Source organism: Sceloporus occidentalis, unplaced genomic scaffold, assembly GCF_023333645.1.
Source record: "Sceloporus occidentalis isolate IW3139 unplaced genomic scaffold, rSceOcc1.0.p SCAF_10, whole genome shotgun sequence".
Taxonomy (NCBI): domain Eukaryota; kingdom Metazoa; phylum Chordata; class Lepidosauria; order Squamata; family Phrynosomatidae; genus Sceloporus; species Sceloporus occidentalis.
This window is the reverse complement of record NW_028316990.1, coordinates 22242265-22254230: the sequence shown is the minus strand read 5'-3', so window position 1 is coordinate 22254230 and position 11966 is coordinate 22242265.

Below are 11966 nucleotides of genomic sequence, written 5' to 3'. Positions count from 1 at the left end.
GCCCACCGGTGATCCCTGGGTTGGATTAAAGTACATATATAAAGGCAATGAATCCAGGCCACCTTACTTTTCGGATGCAGTGATTCCTCCCTCTTGACCAAATTCCTGTCATAATTGTGGGTGGGTTGTGGAAGCAGACAGATTGCATTTATAGAAATGAAGAAAATGGAAGCGAAGAGAGTTTCTGGCACATCTGGCAGCAGTGTCCCTTCCTGTCCTCACTGGGAATTTTGGGAGATGCAGCTCCCCCAAAGCATGCTACCTCCAAAGCATATGGGTTTCAAGGGGGCCGCAAGACTGGCACATCTAGGCCAGAACAGAGCTGGGCTGTAGGGCTAGGGAAGGCATCCCTGCCCCAGACTCCTTCTTGCCTCCCCTCTGTGCAAAGGGGTCATCATGGCATGTGCACACCGACAGAACATGTTTCCAAGGAAGGGTGGGCTGGGCGGTGGGAGAGAAAAGCCCTCCCCATCCTCCTTCTCCTCTTCCCTTGCCTCCTTCTTGGGGTTTTCTGCTGCCTCCCCTCCCCGTGAACCCACTCCTGGCATCCCACATCAAACACAACACAGAGCAACATAAATGGAACGGAGCTCCCTTTAGACATTTGCTTCATCAAGCCCCTGCTTTTCTCCTTACAAATCTGCAATTAGTTTTTGTTCTGATTAGGGTTCACTTGCTAATGAAAGGCTCCCGAAGAGACAGCTGGGACTTCCAAGGCAAGGCAGGCAAGCAAACACTTCAGAATTAATTGCCAAGGCAGCAACCGCACGGCATGGCAAGGCAAGGGTGGCCACACACTCACGTCCCCACACCCACATCACATGCACATCACACACACCCTTCCCAGTATGGATGAGAAACTGGAACAGCAAACCCATCAGGGTCCCTCCAGGGAGTACGAGGAGCAGACCCTGCCCTCAAAACAGGGATGTAGCCGGGGGGGGGGGGTTCTTGGGGTCCGGACCCCCCTTCCGTTAGAAAAATGAATGGTGCGTGCTGCTGCGCCGCCGCACCCAAGCCCCAATATAATGGTGGCACTTAGTCTGGACCTCCCTCTTCCTAAAATCCTGGCTACATCCCTGCTCAAAAGCCCCCCAGATAGCTGGCCGAAATGGGAAAGATGGGTTCAGTTGTGAGTGTGTTTCCATTCTCATTGCACCACTGTGGGGCTGAAGATGAGAAAGGGGCAGCATGGGGAGGGGGCATTATATATCACTGCCCCCTCTGTGGCTACAAGAGCCTTCCTCCCCCTTCCCTCCTTTGGAAGCCACGTGCCCATCATCCATACACCTTTTGCTGGAAAATCCCATCAGTCAGGGCAGAGTCCTATGCCAGACTTCTGGGTGGGTCAGTGGGTGAGTGAGTGGAGGCCAACCATATGCTGGAAACGCCACTAGAGAAGGCAGGGAAGGGTGACCCGCTGCTGCTTCTGAGTAGGATTGTGGCCAAATCGCCCTTGTTTCTCCTGCAAATGATGCCACCCATGGTCCCAATCCACAGTGGTGTCAACTAAGAGGGCGTAGGGGATGCGGACTGCACCAGGTGAACCACCAGAAGAGGGCTGGCACCTGGCTGAGCATCTCAACCACCTCCCAACCCAGCCCTGTTTTACTTGTGAGTCCGACATGCCTACAGTCTTGGGGAGCAGAGGAATGGGCGCTTTCTGGGACCTCAGGGCTGTTGGGGGACACGGCTCCCATACCGCAAAACCCCCTTCCTGACCCCTGACTGGCCAATCTGGGGAGTGGCACTGGTCCAGGGCCATAAAGTGAAACGGACAGCAGTTGCTCAGTTCTGCACTCTTCATTTGCTTGACTGGTAAGCCAACCAGGAGCAACAACATCAGCTCAGCACAGTTATGTTTCTGGTCCTTTCAGAATGTTCATAGGAGAGAAACAAGCATCTCCCCAAATACATTATCTCAAAAACACTCCCTTTTCATTCCAAGGCTGAAGTCTTGTCAGTTGCGTCAGCAGAACAGAAGCACGCTTATTTAAGTATCTCACTTTTAGCCGTTCAGTTTTATAAGAATCTTGATGATCAAAAAAGAGCATCTTTAATTTGCAAAAAATAAATGGGATCCCTCTCTATTTCTTCTTTGGGTCTCTAGAAGGCCATTGTCAAGAGCCTCCCTGGAGAGGAAGGGGCTTGCAGGGAGTCAGGAAGGGCAGGCTGCTGCCAAGTGTGTGTGTGTGTGATCACACATGCCCGTGAACTTTTTCCATTTGGGACTCAAGGGAGACAAGGCTGATATCTTCTAGTGATTCCCTCTGGCACAGTGCCATCCCTATGGGTTCATCTGGAGGGGCTTCTCTCCTCCTGCTGCCCCCCCAACTCCTTCTCTTACTCTGCAGCTTCCAGAAAGAGAGAGACACAGAGAGAGAGAGAACGGCTGGCTCTTTGCAAGTGCCAGGTGAAGGCCACTGATCATCACGATACAGACATGCTGCTTTTGTCAGAGACAATATTAATGTGGCCGGCCGTGCCGCCTCTTCAGCGCCCCCGCCTTCGCTCCTGACAGCGGCGATGCCTGCTGGGCCCAGCTCTCAGCCTCTATCCTTGAGGTTTAATAGAGCCATCGGAGGGGCACAAACATTGATTGATTCCTATTGACTTGTTTGGAAGAGCGAGGTGCGCCTGACTGGACCAGCTGTTTATTACAGCCCAGCTGTAACCGATGGCAGGGTTGGGAGATTGGGAAGGCTTCACAGCACTCTGCCCATAAGACACAGTCAGGAACGGGGCAGGGATGGTACCAGGCGCCTGATGGGCACAAGGTGGACCTTGCCAAATATTGTGTGTGTTTGCATGTGCCCTGGGTGAGGGGAACAGGACAAAAGCGGGAGAAAGGAGATCAGAGACACCAAGACCAGCCTTGGTGAGGGGTGCGTTGGGGATCTCTCCCCACAAGAGACTCTCTGAGAGCCTTTAGAGCTGAAGGGCAGGGTATAAATACCATAAATAAATAAATAATAGACAATCACAAGCCCCAACATTGTGATTGCATGGTGTGAATTCACACCTATATAACTGTACAGTGGTTGTGCAACATCCCCCTTTCTGTCAAATAATGGCAGTGTGCAACCAATTGCCTCCCTGTCCATGCGCTACTGCTCCTTGTCTGCTTGGGCAATGGGGGATCGTGGCTCTTCCTGCAATGGCAGTCAATATGGTTGTATACAGAAAGAATTAATGAATAGTTATGCTCCATTCAGTAATGCACAATTGCATGGCTAGGATGCTGTAGAGCAGGATCCTAGTGTCAGCCCTGTCATTTCCCAGTTGTTAAATGGGAGTTGTCACACAGGAGAGTCTCCCTGGTTCACAGACACTCTTCTAGTTGGGAATAAAAGGGGGCCTGAAGCTTCTCTGAGACAGTTATGCTTTTGCCTGTGAGACACTAATGGCCAAAGAAGGGCAACTCCAGATGGAAGGAAAGGCACACCTGCAGGTGATGCCAGCGGATTCTGGCCCCACGGAGGATGGTGCCATCCGCAGAAGGAGCCTCTCCCTCATTGCCAGGTCCCCCTTTTCTTGAAGCCAAAGGAGGCTTCCCAGAGTGGGAAAAGGCCTCCTCTTCCTCCTCCATAGCCATCCGGTGGAGCGGCCTCTTTCCAGCGACTTGTGTTTTGGCGAGAGTAAATCAATCAGAGCATATTAGGCCATCTTATACCAACTCAGCCGATTGCCAACTTACTTCTAGGCAGGGATTTGTGGGGCCAAAGCTTTTAGTGCAGCTTGGGACCAGCACAGCCCCAGAAGGAGACACTTATTTCATGAGGTCTGACATGTCTGCTCAGAAAGGTAACGGAAGGAACTCAGAATCTAAATGTTGAAATGGAAACCTCTTTCACTGTCTGTCTCTCTCTCACACACAACGTACACATGTACACACACCCTTTGAGATGCTGTCCCAGTGGTCTTGGGTGACGTTCTGAGCATAATAATAATAATAATAATAATAATAATAATAATAATAGGATTTATTTATATGCCGTCCAATCAATGGGAATCCGGGCGGCTTACAACAGAGGGGATAATAGACGGTTCCCTGCCCTCAGGCTTACAATCTAAAAAGACATGACACAAAAGGAGAAGGGAATAGTGAGGAGGGGGAGGGGATCAAGTCCAGCATTCTTCTCTCCCTCTGAGGCCTGGACCAAGTCAGATGGACTAGAGGGAGGGCTCTTCTTCTTCAGGCTAGGCCTGATGGAGCTGGGCCTGCTTGGTCAACTCCCTCATAGGCTGGAAGATGACAGTGATGGAGGGAGGAGCCTCTTTCTTCAGGCTAGCCCTGATTGAGCTGTGCTTACCTGGTCAACTCCTTCGCAGGCCAGAAGATGACAGTTATGGAGGGAGGAGTCTCTTCTTCCAGGCTAGCCCTGATGGAACTGGGCCTGCCTGGTCAACTCTCTCATAGGCCAGAAGATGTCAGTTATGGAGGGAGGAGCCTCTTTCTTCAGGCTAGCCCTGATTGAGCTGCGCCTGCCTGGTCAACTCCCTCAAAGGCCAGAAGATGACAATTATGGAGGGAGGAGTCTCTTCTTCTAGGCTAGCCCTGATGGAGCTGTGCCTGCCTGGTCAACTCCTTCGCAGGCCAGAAGATGACAGTTATGGAGGTAGGAGTCTCTTCTTCCAGGCTAGACCTGATGGAGCTGGGCCTGCCTGCAACTCCCTCGCAGGCCGGAAGATGACAATTATGGAGGGAGGAGTCTCTTCTTCCAGGCTAGCCCTGATTAGAGCTGGGACTGCCTGGTCAACTCCCTCATAGGCCAGAAGATGACAGTTATGGAGGGAGGAGTCTCTTCTTCCAGCATCTTCCCTCTGTAGACCATCTGACCCGCATGGTGGGTCTTCACCCCCAAACTTCAAGAAAGGCTTCAGCTCTGGACCACCTTATGCCAGTCTTTTCTTTCCAGGGCGGGTCCGCTTGCCATTGGTCACCCAAAGAGGAAGAGGAATGGGCTCCCAGCCAGCCTCAGGAGGAGAGCTCATGGCTGGAGGGAGCATGTGGCTGCTTCTCCCGCAACTCTTCTAAGCGTTTTTATCTTTTGCCTTTCCAATGGATTTCTCTCAATAGCTTTAATTCTATCGATGGTTTAATCACGTTTTAACAATACCTCTTTTGTACGTTCTGAGTTCTGTCTGAGTCTTTGTCACATCACACAGACATTCCCAGGCTCGGCGCATCATCTCTCACAGGCAACACACAGCCTGGGCACACTGATTATATAAGGAACACCTTTCAGGGTGATAAGGAACATTGTGGGTCCAGCGCTGTTCATTGGTAAGGAACATCAGCTTAGCACAATGGATGTCACAGGTGAGGGGTCATAACTTATATTTCCCCCTTGGATCCTGTACAGGGAGAATGATGGACTATAAATTAAATAAATAACCAAATATTTCATCTTTGGCTTTGGCACACCTCATGCAGGTGTTTATGTACAGTATAGTTTTTGGTAGCATAGACTATGCGATGTGATGAATCCCCCCAAAGGAGTGCATATAACTGCTGCAAAGGCTCATAACTGCTACACATAATAAATATATGAAGGAGATAAAGCTGCATGTTCACTCTTTCCCTGATAACCCAGAGTTTAAGATATGCCTGAGAGAAATGTTGGAGCTGATCAGATGAAGGTCAAGTTCTTTATCTCTCAATCTAAGCCATTTTATCCCCAGTGGGCAAGAGAGCATCAGGAACAAGCACAGAACCTGCTGTACCTTCCCACAAGTTGTGTGTGTGCGCGCGCATGCACAGGACTTGCATGGTCTGTGCATAGATGCACATGTTCATTTGGTTATGCATTGGGTTGCACACTTGAATGCCTTGGTTCTGTTGCACAATGCTCCTGTTCAACAGGAAAGTTGTATACCTCGTCCTGTGCTCAACTCCACATGATGCTACAAAACCCCAGTGTGGGCTCCCAGCCTCCGTGGGTTGGTAAAGGTGGGGGCTTTCAGAATGGGGGGGGGGGGGGCAGGTGATACTCTGAATTAGCTGCATTCAATATGCTGAGCCTAGTCTGGTGGACAGGTTCAGCAACCTTCAAGTGTTTCTTCAAAGCTTGTGTGTTTAAGTGATTTGCTGTGACTAAGCAGATGCTGCACCTTCGAGAGGGGAACTCTCTCACTTCCCCTCTTGCAAATGGTAGCCACTGCCATCTTGGCACCACAGGCCAGGCTCAGGGGTGTATGTGTGTGTGTGTGTCTGTGGGCAGAGTGTACTGCAAGCCTCCCACTTGGTGGTTGTTGGAGGGGGAGGTTGCATGTCCCCCCAGCTCTGTGGGGCCCAGTTGAGTTCCTCCATCCAGACCCACCTTGGCCTTGGAAGCAGCCTGGTGGGTCTGTGGGAGGCTTCTGGGAGTGAGTGGGGTCAGTTGCCCTCCCATCCCCATTCAGAGAAGGAGTGCACATGCCCCCGCTGCCCGCCAGCCCCCACTCTGTGGAGGTTTCTGTGGCTGCAGATCAAGCCCAGCATCCTGCCCACTGGAACCTCTCCCTGCGTGACAGAATATGGATAAAAGAACCATCACTTTATAACAGCAGGAAGGAGAAATAATTGCATGGCTGCCTCTGAATGCTCTCTCGGTTCAGTGTAATTGAGGAGGTGTCTCTCCCTTCGGGGGACAGCTGGGGCTGGTGGTGGAAGAGCAGCATGGAGGGGTGGAGATGGGGGGCTTTTGGGGAGAGGAAAGGGGCCTCCCTCCTGCCCTCTCCTTAATGGAAGCAAGGAGTCATGCTGGGGCTTTAGGACTAGGCCTCCCAGGGAAACCCTGCCGGCTATGCCCAGCAAGAGGGACACAATTTGGTGCGCACACACGCGCGCGCACACACACGCACGCACACACACACACACACACACACACACACATATACACACCCAAAGTGGGCACCCTTGCCAGCCCCTCTTGCCACCCAGAGCAGGAGAGATTCTCCTGGGCCATGCCAGCTTTCCCTTTCTCTCTCTCTCTGAAGTGACCTCAAAAGTCAGAGCCCCCCGTCCTTTGAAAAGAAGGGGCTGGGTGACTGTGGAAGATCCAGGGCCCCTTCCTCTGCCACTGGGGCCCTCCAGGGTTTATGTGGACGGCTAAAAAAAAGAGCAGAGCAAAATCACTTTTTAACACGTCTGCATTAGATAGAGGAGCTGGAGGGGACTGCCACCTGCTTAAAAGGTGAATGGATGTCCTGGAAGGTTCCCCAGAGAAATGGAGATCTGGGGAGAGAAGGGCCACAGATACAGCCTTGACCACATTGACACTTTGCCCTCTCTGTGTTGCCATTCTGGGCCTTGTAGAAGGGAACTCCTCCATGCCATTCTCACATGGGCTCCACCCAGACATCCCAGCAAATGTTAGCCTGTGCCGTCCCACAATTAGGGATCCGCATCAGGGTTTGTGCTTCGAAAGGAAGAACAACCAAACTGTGGCAAAGCAACTGCTGGAGACAAAGCAACAGCCTACAGCCATCTTGTGAATTCAGATGCAGGAGAAAATCACAGTTTGCAAATGAGCTTCAAACTCTTTTTGGATACTCTGGTTCAGCAGCCCTGATAATCTTGAGGGTGAACTGAGGCAGGTTCAGATGTAAATACAAGTCGTCTCTTGGCGGGACATCGGCCGGCAGCTGGGACACTCTCTTCTTGCCTCTTTTTGCCCTTGGGCCGGGAAATGTAATTGGACAACTCCTGGGGTCTTGTGTTGTAATTTCTCTCTGTGCCATCTCTACAATTTCAGGCTGGCTCTTCCCAGGAGTTTTCTGTCCCCACCTTTTATACCAAAGAGAGCCAACAGGGTGTGTCTGGGAGCCTGCCGCTGCCTTGCGTGGTGTAAATCTACACTCATGTAGCCTCATGGTAGCTGTGCTGCCCTCCCTCTGCCATATTTGCCAACACACTTCCAAAGGGAAATCACGCAGAGGGGCTTCTTTGGCAATGAAATGGTGAATCACGGGGCACCCCGAAGCACCGATGCTCCACCCAAGAAGATGCGCCACCCAGGGCTAGGATTTGGTGGGTGAGTCACCGCACGCATGTAAATCCCTCTGATACAGTGGCACTCCTCTAGTCAGAGCTAACGACAGGATTGGGGCCCCTGTGGAATTACAGTCGGCCCTTCTTATACACGGATTTTTTTATACACGGATTCAAGCATCCACGGTTTGAAAATGTTCGAAAAAAGTATAAATTTCAAATATCAAACTTTGATTTTCCATTTTGTATAAGGGACACCATTTTGCTATGACATTATATTTAATGGGATTTGAGCATCCACGGATTTTGTGATCCATGGATGGGGGATCTTGGAACCAAACCCCAGCATATAACAAGGGTCCACTGTATTACATTTGTCGAACTCTGCGCATGCAACCCTGGAGTGAACCTATCCATTGCAGAACAGAAAGGGCAGAACCTCATAGGAAGGGAGCTTGCAGGGGTGCAAGGCAGCAATGCGACCCGGCCCCTCTCCTCGCGCCTCTTATGCATTGTCCCTGGTTCCCAATGCAGCCGAGGCGGAGGGCGCAGGGTGGGCCAGAGGCTTGGCTGCCCCTCCAAGGGGGGGGGTATGTCGGTGGGCCCGTGTTTTTACCCAGGGCCCCTCCAAAGGACTGGGTTGAGGGGCTGGGCCAAGGGGCGGTTAAGAAGCCGCTTGTCCTGTTGTTGCGAAGGCTCCCAAGGACGGGGAAGTGACACTGACTAATTGAATTCTGAACAAGCCAGTGCAATGCAAATATCTGACAAATGAATTTAATTGCATTCACGTACAATAAAGCTGAGATCTAAAAGGTCAGCGGGAAAATGGAAGGGGTCCCCAGAGTGCTAACAGGGAAAAGTTGACTGTAATACACATTCATCACATTTTATCATCTAATTAGTTCACACAATGCCAGGCTGATGGACAAGGACCTAAGCAAAAGTATTGATTGATTATTGCCCTGGTATCTATCATTTTGCTTCAGCTCGACAGCGTCAGGTGCTGCTGCTGCTGCTTCTGCTGGGGATGCCGATGGCAGCTGCCCTGAATGTCTCTGCTGCTGCTTCTGTGGGACGGAGGGAGTGATAAATGGCTTTCCCTATGGCTGCCTCCAGAGCCAGGCAAGGATTTCATGCCTACCATGACTGATCAAGGGAGGCCACTCCAGTCCCTGCCCGCCTGGTCGCCAACCCCCTCCATCACAGGACCCTTCCCCAGTTAAGAAGAAGCCCTGGGAGGAAGGAGCAGGCCAGGAATCCAACATAGCCTCCTGTTTTCTCTCCCATAAAATGCTCTCAGCAAAGCTTGGGGCTGGGCTGACTTTTTTGGCCTGCTGCAGTTTCTGTTATTGTCACAACCTCCATTGCCCAAAGGAGGTTGCTCTGCTATGGGGTGCTGCCTGCGCCTGCCTCCTCCCTCAAGCTCCTTCTCAGTTTCGGCAGAGAGATCCAGGCCCTGGTCCCTTGCACCTTTCCAGGGAGGGCACCATCACCCAGTCCTCAGGAGTATATCACACAGAGCTTTTGGGTGGTTTGGTGGCTCAGTTCCAGCTCACTTCCGAAGTGATTGTGCTTCCAACGATGCGGTTTCACCTCATAAAGGGACTGTTTTATCAGACGCCATTGATTTCTATGGGAGCTGCTTGCAAATTGCTTCAGCAGTGTTTCTGAAGTCACCCCTCATTTTGGTTAAAACGGAAAAAAAGTGACTTCAGAGAATTCACTCCCAGGCTGCCTTCGATTGCACTGCGAATTGGTCTGGTGTGGAAAAGCACTCCGATGCCACCCCCCTTGGCCCCTGCGTACTGCTCCGTCATTCCCTCCTCCTCCTTCATGCCATCTCCTCCTCTCCACCTAACCCATCATCCCCTGACTGCTCCTGGATCCCCATCTTGCTCCCTCTCCACCTAACCCATCATCCCCTTACTGCTCTTGCATCCCCATCTCACCTCCTCTCCACCTAACCTATCATCCCCTTACTGCTCCTACATCCCCATCTCGCCCCCTCTGCCACCTAACCCATCATCCCTACTGCTCCTGCATCCCCATCTCGTCCCCTCTGCCACCTATCCCATCATCCCCTGACTGCTCCTGCATCCTGATCATGACCCCAGCAACCCCCAGCGAGCTATCCCATCATCCCCTGCCTTCTCCTGCATCCTGATCCTGGCCCCAGGGACCCCCAGCCACCTATCCCATCATCCCCTGACTGCTCCTGCATCCTGATCCTGGCCCCAGGGACCCCCAGCGAGCTATCCCATCATCCCCTGCCTTCTCCTCGACCCCGATGAAGGATGACAGCTAAGGAGGGGGCAGGGAAGGAGGACAGTGTCCAGAGCCCCACTGAGCATGTGCAAAGGTGCCGATTCTAATCATTGAACCCTCAAAGTATGCTCTGGTGTGGTAATACAATGTGCACTCACTCCCCTTTGCTTGAGTCTGTATCACGTGACTTGCTTGGAATCGAACTGACTTCTCTTGCCCCTCACTTTGGAAGGACAACAGGTGTGGAAAAACATCACATTTTTACCTCAGTCCGCATTTCTAGAGAGGAGTGACTCTGGATCTGGTGTGGAAAAACATCACGCTTTGCATTGCTAGAACAGGAGTGACTGCGGATCTGAGCTGCAACCCCCCCCCCCCCATGTGTGATAAGATCCAGTTTCCTCGAGTCTTGCCCAATCCCCCAGACATTTTATTCCCATTTTCATATCAGGTTGTGAGACTTTGGCCTGAATTATGTTAGTACCAGCCAGAGGAGGCCCACTGAATGAATGAGATTTGTCTACATGTTGAATCACCATTCAGCAACCTGTTTAATGGCTTTGCTCCAGGTGGAACTCACCAGTGACGTTCATGCCTTTGTGTGTTCTTCCTCCATGGAAATCTGTATCATAACAACAACAACAACAACAACAACAACAACGTTTCCTCTACAATGTACATTTATCTGTACAATTTATCCCTTTGACACTTTTTGCCACTGTGTATATTTTTCCCAATTCCATGCATTTCAGATGCTCACAATTTAAATTATGCACATTGTTTTGTGAGCCTTGCAAATGTGCAAATGCTCAAGGATACATTTTCATGCAACAAGTTTCAGAAGGTGTGAAAAAGGTACTTTGGGTAGGATTGTCACATCTTGCTCTCCATCCCTTTTCCTTGAGACCCATTTGCTGGTGATGCTGTGTTGCTTTACTGAAGACAAGAGGACTCACTGCCTCCCCTTCGTAAATGCAAACAGATGCAACTTCATTCTGCAGGTTGGAGCACACAAGGATGCCGAGCGTTTTATTTGCACTGGGTTTTATTGCATTATTTTCTTCCTTCCATTCTGTGCCATCCTGGGGTTTTATGTTAAGACTAACCCATAAACCTGGAAGGAAGGGGTGAGGCTTCCAGCTGTCTTTGACACCATCACTTACAATGGAAAAGCAGTTCCACAATGCGCTGATATTTCTGATGGGATCCCCTTTATTTGTGCCTTGTCTCTCACCCCCTTTTGTTCACTGGTTAGTAAGAACATGGCCTTAAAAAGCATCTTTAAAATACCTCCAAAAGGGCAGTGAACAAGCAAATGTGATCTCGCATTCAGTCATTTTTCAGCCAAGAATCTGGAGACGCAGAGCCAAGGGGTGTTTTCTGTTTCCTTGCTCTGCAGAGCAGCTTTGCTGCTTTGGGTGCCTTGGCCAGGAGAAGGATGTTGGGGGTCTTTGTGCGGCGTCTTTGGCTGTTATGCGCACCAACAAACCCTTTGATTTGATGATCACCAGAAGCTCTTGTTTGTGCTCCTATGTTTGTTGGCAAGCGCCTTGTTTTGGCTCCCAGAAATTGATCCCTGCCACACCAAGGCGGCTGCTTCCCCTCACCCTCCACCTCTGAATAATCCGGCCTCTATGTTAACATCGGGGAGACAGAGAAGAAATAAATCAAGCCAAGACATAGGAAACCTATCAACTTTCCTAAGTATCAGAAGTGGGATGTTCTA